At 36.6% G+C, this 8,181-nt stretch overlaps 1 long non-coding RNA gene across 1 annotated transcript; it reads right to left on the reverse strand.

Annotated features, from left to right (window-relative positions):
- Positions 1-402: 402 nt before the first annotated feature.
- Positions 403-929, reverse strand: LOC143548448 (uncharacterized). Its single transcript, XR_013137957.1, has 2 exons — positions 524-929; positions 403-479 (listed from the first exon to the last, which is right to left on the reverse strand). It is a non-coding gene; the product is annotated as an uncharacterized LOC143548448 (long non-coding RNA).
- Positions 930-8,181: the final 7,252 nt, after the last annotated feature.

Here is an 8,181-nt window from a genome sequence, read left to right on the forward strand (position 1 = left end):
GTTTTGGGTCTGTTTATATATTATCAAAATGTTGCATCTAAGGCTGCAAAAATACGCTATACGATTATTTAGGTTGCAGGGCTCGTTTCTTAGTTAAACGAGTTACCAAAGTGTCGGTTCGGATGGTTTTTAATACAAGGTTTAGTATTAGTTTTTAGGGCTGGTTCATACTAAGTTTAATGACATTCATAAACATGTTTAACTTCTGGAAATTAGATTAAATGTCCAGAAGTTAATAAGGTCACTTGTCGGGTTTGTTTTCAAGCTAGTTTACACTTAAACGATTTACCGAATGGCATGAACTTGGCCACGGTTTTGGGGCTGCACGTAGTGTAACTCCTAAAGTTCTAACCCAGTTATATTCCCCACATGTTCTGCTTTTTTTAGCAATTTATATGGTTAAGTTTCACATCTCGTTTTCTTGGTTTTAAATCCAAGTTTATTGTTTAGGGTTCTATGATTGTAAATTCAGTTTACTGCTGGCCATGATTCAGGGTCTTTGGCCGAGTTTCGGGGCATGCACATGAACGTGATTCTTCATGTGTATGGGCTGGTCACATACGGGATTAACACAAGGGTTTCCAACACGTTAAATAGACGAAGAAATTTTAGAACATGAACGCATAGTACCTTGATCGATTTGAGCGAGTGTCACAGGTTTGGTCTTTCGGTTCTGAGTTTACTTCGAAGCAGAAGAGAATGACCTTGGGGCTGGGAAGTGCACAGGACATTAGAATCAATCAGGAGGTTTATATTAGAATGGAATACAGAGACTGATTATGATAACAAGTTACCTGATTTATTGTTCTTGGATGGCAGGTCAGTTTATGAAGAGGTGGAGCCAGGAAGCGATTAACTGGTGAAGATGAAGTTTTTGATTATGCTACGTAGCATATTATAAGACTGTTATTCGTGTGTAAAGTTTAGAAGATCAAGTAGCACCAGGTTTTCTTGGATTTAGGAGAAGAACAGAACAGATGAAACCTGATTGGGCAATGATGATGGCTGAATGGATTATGGTCTCTGAAGGGGCATCAATCTGGATTGGCTAGGAGAGAGATGTTACGTATAAGTTAAGATATTTTGTGAGGAATTAGGAGATGTAGCAGGATTTGAAATATTTTAAAAATATTCATGAAATATAAAAAAAAATAAAATATTAGGATTGGTTAAATATAGGTTGTGATCCAGGTAGTGTAAGGATATGTTTTAAATTTAGAATGCTAGCATATAAAATTAGTTAGCTTATTTAACAATGTGGCACAATTAGTGTTTAGTGGTTCTGGTTTCGTTTGGTTCGCTAGCCGATTGGTAACGGCTTGTTTGATATTTTGATTATATATTTTGAATACCTTGTACATTTAAATATCTATGAAAAGATTCGTACAATTTTTGGAGTTACCGGTTCAGGTTCGTTTGGATTAAACGAATCCCGGTTCCGTATGATTAATTTGGGTAGAGTTATAAAAAAATGGTATAATTACTGGCTTATTCCTGTCTCTGTCTCTATCGGTTTTTACATAATCATTGGGCTAAGCGCATTAGTTATTATCATGACTTTTCACGCAAAGATTATTAACATAAGGTCCACTTTCGCTTTGACCATTCAACTAACATCACACTTGATGGGTTTTTATATTTAAAAAAAGAAAATTTTAGCCCTATTTTTGGGGTTGTTACAGAACTCCCCCACGGTTTATAAAAGGACGGTACGCCAAAGTCCGCACGTCCCATCTTGGTAACGAAAGAACGTCGGTAATCTTCGCATAATACTGAACGCTCTTCTCCCACTTGATAATATATACATTTAAATCAGAATCAAACAACCACGAAACAATATCACCTTGAACTTTAGATACAACTTTGAAGGAGGTCATCTGATTTGCTTGAGCTCGAGCAACAGCTTCAACTTTCTGCTCTTGATCCACATACCGGAATGCCTCAATAATCTTACGAGAGTTCTTGTACCGATAAGCAAACCATTCTTGAATGTCAGCAACAGACGGATCGGGCTTTGAATCAATCTTGTATCAACAACATTCTTGCCCTTGGAAATCTTCTCCAGATTGTCTTCTGCTGCTTTGAGCGTTTCCTCTAGTAAATATAGGAGCACCCTGATCAACATTTGTGTGTTGAAATAAATCAGGGTATTCCTCAGCAATCATGTCCTCGATTCCACTTCCTCATCCTCATATATAAACGCCATACTCATCTCAACAGTCGGATCATTTAAGATCTCTTCATCATTTCTACCTCCACATCGTCCTCGGCCTCTAACACGGTTAATTCATCATCGTTTAGACCAAGCAGTATGGAAATCTGCTCTCCTGTTAGTGACCTCTCAACAAACTGTCCTTCCTCAATCTCATTTGCATTAACAATGCTTCTAACCACCCCAGCACCATCAACAAAGATGACAGTATCAGCCTCGATCATCTCAATGGGTGTAGCAGTTGTAGTATCATTATAAGCGATCACCTGTTTTCCTGAATCACCAGCTGCACTTGTACCAGCACCTGAAGCTAAGCCGTGAGTTTGTTTAGGCTCACTTCCCCCAGTACCCGAAGCATCTGGATCTCTTCATCGTCTTTGAGCTTCTTTAATTCATCGTCCTTGCATGTAAGCTGCAAGATAAGATCCTCTTGCTGTTTTATTTTCACCCCGAGACTCAACAATCTCACGGAGGGCCTTTGTCTCCTTTTGACAGAAAGATACATAACTTACCAGCTTCTTTTGGTTCTCCAACATGCGTTCTTGAGTCATTCGGTCAGCAGACATTTGATTTTCATACAAATGAAGTAGACTCAAGACCATGTTCATCTGTTGATCATGAGACATAGCAAGAAACAAAGAAGGGATTGGTTGAACAAGCCCTTGAGGTCGGTTAAGCCTCAAATATGAGAAATCCATAGGTGGTGGAGGCATCATTATCGGTGTAGGAGAGACCACCGAAGTAGCAGTTGAAGGCCTTGGTATTGTATATAAAACTGATTGAGGAATCATACCAAGCCTGGGATCCGACGTAAGCGTGGTCGTCAAAGTTAATTCTGGGGTGCTAGTAGTAAGCGGCACCGCCGGTCTTTGAGAAGCGGACGACCTTGGAGGTTGAACTCCAAATGAGATGCCAGCACCAGCCGACACTCGTCGCTTAGACGATCCTTCACCCACCAACTCTTTTCCTTTCCTTTTGCGTTGAGCGGCAATAGTAGCAGCTAAAGCAACTTCTACAGCAGCTTGTTGTTCAGCATGGGCATCACCATCACCACCGTTACCACCATTACCACCATCATTATCATCATAATCACCCTCGTTCCTACCTTCTCCTTCCTCACGCTCAGAATCCGAATCATCGTGGATCCAGCGATCATCAGGAGGACATACATAATCTGGATTCACCAGATGACCAATCAAACGTTTGGTACGTGGATGAGGAGTCTGAAGGTACGATTTCATCCGACGTATAGTATCAGCTGACATGTTCTCCAACTTCAGCTTATCATCGAGACGTGTTGGGTCGAGCACCAAATCACGTATAGCATCTTGAACGAACAACTGAATGAAGCGAGAATACATCAAAGAACTTTACACGTCGCTTCACAACATTACAATTTTCCTTGAGATGATCTAAGATCATTTCAGAGAAGTTGAAAGGTTTATTTAGAACCAAAGCAACGAAAGCCGATTGAAGCATGATTCGGCATTCGTCGAAACCCCCTTTTCGTCCACCAAGGCAGTGTACAAGAATGTGCAATAGATACTTGTATGGTGGACACAAGTATGCCTTGTTATACATGGACTCATCAAGGTCACCAGAATAAAATAATCGTCCAAACAGCCCCTTGATCAGCTCTTTGTGGTACTTGCTCGGATCATCAATCGTGTCATTGAACCTTAGCACCCTTCGAACAGTCTCAATGGATACTGTAACAGGTCTCGTATTAACCTCAGCAGAAATGTGGTTCTCTGTTTCCACATAGCGAGCACTATTCCAGAATTGGCGAACGATGCTGAACCTCACATTTGGATTAGCAGTGATAGCGTAATGAATACGTGAACGGCGTAAGAACTCCAACATCCCACCAAAAATGTTCTCGTCAGCAGAGTTTGCATCCACAAAGCCACAAACATTGTGTCGTTTGTCATATGGAAGCATGGGAATATCTGGTGCTTATTGTTGATGTTGAGGTGTATCGACGGGAGGATCCTGATCCATGTTATCAGCCATTGAACTATATAGACAAACCCGAGAATCAGTAATAGTGAATAATGATAATACTTAAAATTAATATTTAATTAAAAGTTTCAAAATTAAACCAATTTATAAAACCTTTTAATTTTAAAAATAATTAAAATGTCATTCGTTACATATTCTAACTCGTTATAATGAAATGATAGTTCGTTAAAACGAATAAGCTATTTCGCTATCAGGTAAATAGTTAACGAATTAGGCTTAACGAATCACTAATAAACGTTAACGAATTATGGTCTAACTCGTTATAAATAACGAAGGAGAATCTGATTCGTTATAATATACGATTCATTATCCTGATTCGTGTGATATGTATAACGAATTGGACACGAATGAGTTCCAATTCGTTAAACAGTTAATGAATGGCCAATAAAGCTTAATGTTTGACTAATTTGGTCAAGTTCAAAATCACTAAGAACACTAAAAAGTCAAAATAGCAATCAGAGATCAATACACCTATAATCAGCAACATGAAACCAAATCAATGATCACAATGGATCTCGAAGTCATATTGCGATCATAATGGTATCGATTTGTTGTTCCAAAACATGGTAAAAAGTGGTTAACTTAAAGTTCATCAAAACTCTAAAAACCCGATAACAAAATCCAACAATTAACCCTGCAAACATTCATCAACGTTGACGTAAATCATTATGTTATGATCGTATATACCTTAGGAATCATAATATATGATCTAAACTCAATATAATGAAGATTGGAAATTTTGGAGAAATTTGGCCATAGTAACAGTAGGAAAGGAAGAAGAAAGTGAATAGTATGAAAGGAATCGCCTTCTCAATTCCCTATATGGTCTGACACAGCCCATTTCCCAGTGTAACAAATCATCATTTTCGTTTGAATTTTGAAATAACGAATCAGGTGATTCATTATCATACATTAACACGTGGCGTAACGAATTACAGGTAATTCATGAAAATCTTAACGAATTAGAAGCCATACGTTACAGACTGGCGATAGCGAATTAAAGTTAACGAATTGGAGTTCAATTCGTTATAAATGACTTTAATTCGTTAAAATTTAACGAATCACATGTAACGAATTACTTTATGTAATTTTAAAATAAATAATTAAATTAATTAAATCAATTAAATTAAATATTAATTAAATAATAAAACCAAATAACTTAAATTAATCACCGAAGACCCATATCTCGATGATCGAATACCTTAACGTGTTTTACGTTTTGAAACACTTAACTTAAAAAAACTAAATAATATGTAAAATGAAAAGCAAAATCTTTTTGGTATTTTGAATATTTGTTAATGAAAAATATTTACCAGAAAAATATCCGAAACTTAAGGTAGAGAAATATTTTTGTGTTTTTGTAAGAGTTTTTCAAAAGCAGTACATATTTTTGAAGTTTTGGTGAGTTTGAGCAGAGAATCATATTGACTAGATTGCCCTTCCATCACAGTTTTATATTTCAGCGATATTGTGACTAGCGTTAAGTCGGTCATTGGTATTGTTGTCCACTTAAATCTTATAACAAACCTTCAAGCGTTTTTGTGATATTATTAATAGTTCAATTAGAGCACATAATATCAGAAACTATGAGCCTCTAATCTCGTTCAAGCTTAATTTGATTTTTGCCATATCACCCCAACTTGACTTAAACCATTATATTGTTGATCAAAATTTGAATTTTATAGAAATTTATAAGCAATGCATTGAGTTTCTTTTACTGTGAGTGAGTATGCACGAGTCCATCTGTCGGTTTTCATACACTGTATCCCCTGGGGTCCGTTTCTTAAGACGCGCACAAGGGAGGAACAAATGTATGACTAACAGCGAATTTTGATCAAGTCAGTAATTTAGATTGTACGGGGTACAACAGTGATCAAGTTTAATGACTTTGGGTTTGCTTTAAAAGCGAGTGAAATATCCATGCATATGAATACCCCGATGATTAAGCTGCATAAAGACTCACAGTGTCTAGAACCTCAACGCTTGTTATATGCTTTATTTTATTTTTGGATGATCAAACAAGTATAAGGCTTGAGTATGACAGGTTATTACATTTCTGCCATCCTCACCGAGATTTTGCTAGAGACTAAGACCTTTTTCAATTTGGCATTTCTTTATGTGTATATCACATACTTTACTCTAACAACTTGTTTAAGACCTACCAATGCACCAATGCAATTAAGCAAACAGTCTTTTAAGCTTATTTCTTGCTGGATTTGGAGTCAAAATAATCAATTTACTATCATTTTCTCTTTTTGCTTCAAAAACTCAAAAATTTCTGAGGAGCATAAAACAAAATAAATTTAATCGCCCCAGTTACATAAGTCTATAAATTAATGGCTATTCTATCAATTCATTAAGTGAATAATAGGACCAAGACATGCAAGCATGCTCCACAAACTTAAATAACCGACATAATTTTCAGCGAGAAAATAAAATAAAACGCATAATGAACGCCCCAACTGCTTTCCATTGTCAAGTAAATGGCTATCCCGAACATTTACGAGTAAATATCAGGACAAAATATGTACGAGTACATGTCCTTCAAATATGAGTAATTGACATACTTTTCAGCGAGCATATGCAAAAATCTTTTTGGTTTTTCTCTTTACATATATAAACACAATCTTTTTGTCTTTTCAATTTTCTTATAAACAAAAATTTCACAATCTTTTTGGATTTTCGGATTTTTCTATACAAACTGAAAACACAATCTTTTTGTCTTTTTCAAGATTTAAAATGTTTTTGGTTCAAAATATTTAAAAGAAAAACATTAAGAACAAGAAAACCACAATATTTTTGTAATTTTCAAATTTTCAAATGTTTTTAGATTTTAAATTTTTTAATGTTTTGGGTTTTATCTATACAAACTAAAAGCACAATATTTTTTGAATTTCTATTTTTCACCCCTTAAAAACCCAAAACCAAAATAAAATTTAAAAAGAAAAAGAAGCAAAAAATAAAGATAGTTATCCTCATTTCAGGATATCAGCAAGGGTCTTCAATCCATTTAAACCAAGCAAAAATTGGAAATGAGTTTTGTCAAAGGCTTTGGTAAATAAATCGGCTTTTTGAAAATCAGTATGTACTTTCTAAAGGTCGATTAATTTCTTTTCAAAACAATCACGTATGAAATGATATCGAATTTTGATATGTTTCTTTAAGAATGTTGTACTGGATTTTTGGTGATGCTAATGGCAGCAGAGTTATCAATCAAAATAGGAGTTATTAAGAAATTTCAAACCGTAGTCGCGCAGATGTTATTGAATCCACAAAATCTGGGAACAGCAACTCGAGGCTGCAATATTTCTGCCTCAGCGGTTGAAGTAGAGACCGTCGTCTGCTTCTTACACTGCCAGGAAACAAGCCGGTTTCCTAAGAATTGACACCCTGTCGTAGTTGATTTGAAGTTAATCTTGCATCCTCCGTAGTCTGAGTCTGAAAAGGTGGTAAGTTCAAAGTTATCGTCCTTGGGGTAGCATAACCCGATGTCTGGATTTCCCCTCGAATACTGAAGAATTCGCTTGACCGCTTCTAGGTGAGTCACTCGTGGACTTGCTTGAAACCTAGCACAAAGACAAACAGCAAACATAATGTCGGGGCGAAAAGCCGTTAGATACATTAAAGATCCAATCATAGCACGATAGAGGTTAGGATCAACGGTGTCCTCCAATTCAGCTGGTGATAAACTGTGACCCACAGGGAGAGGAGTTGAAGGGATTTTTCCGGCAGATATCTTGAATCGGCTCAAGACATGGTTCACATACTTGGTCTGGTGAATAAAGATTCCTTTCGCAGACTGGTGAACTTGCAACCCTAGAAAGAAATTCATCTCTCCCATCGAGCTCATCTCGAACTTTGTTTGCATTGACTTCTCGAACTCCTTACATAACGTGTCACTTGTAGACCCAAAGATAATGTCGTCGACATAAATCTGAACGAGGAGA

This window comes from Bidens hawaiensis, unplaced genomic scaffold, assembly GCF_021521415.1.
Source record: "Bidens hawaiensis isolate Kalapana, Puna unplaced genomic scaffold, B.hawaiensis_p1.1 tig00015127_1, whole genome shotgun sequence".
Classification (NCBI taxonomy): Eukaryota; Viridiplantae; Streptophyta; class Magnoliopsida; order Asterales; family Asteraceae; genus Bidens; species Bidens hawaiensis.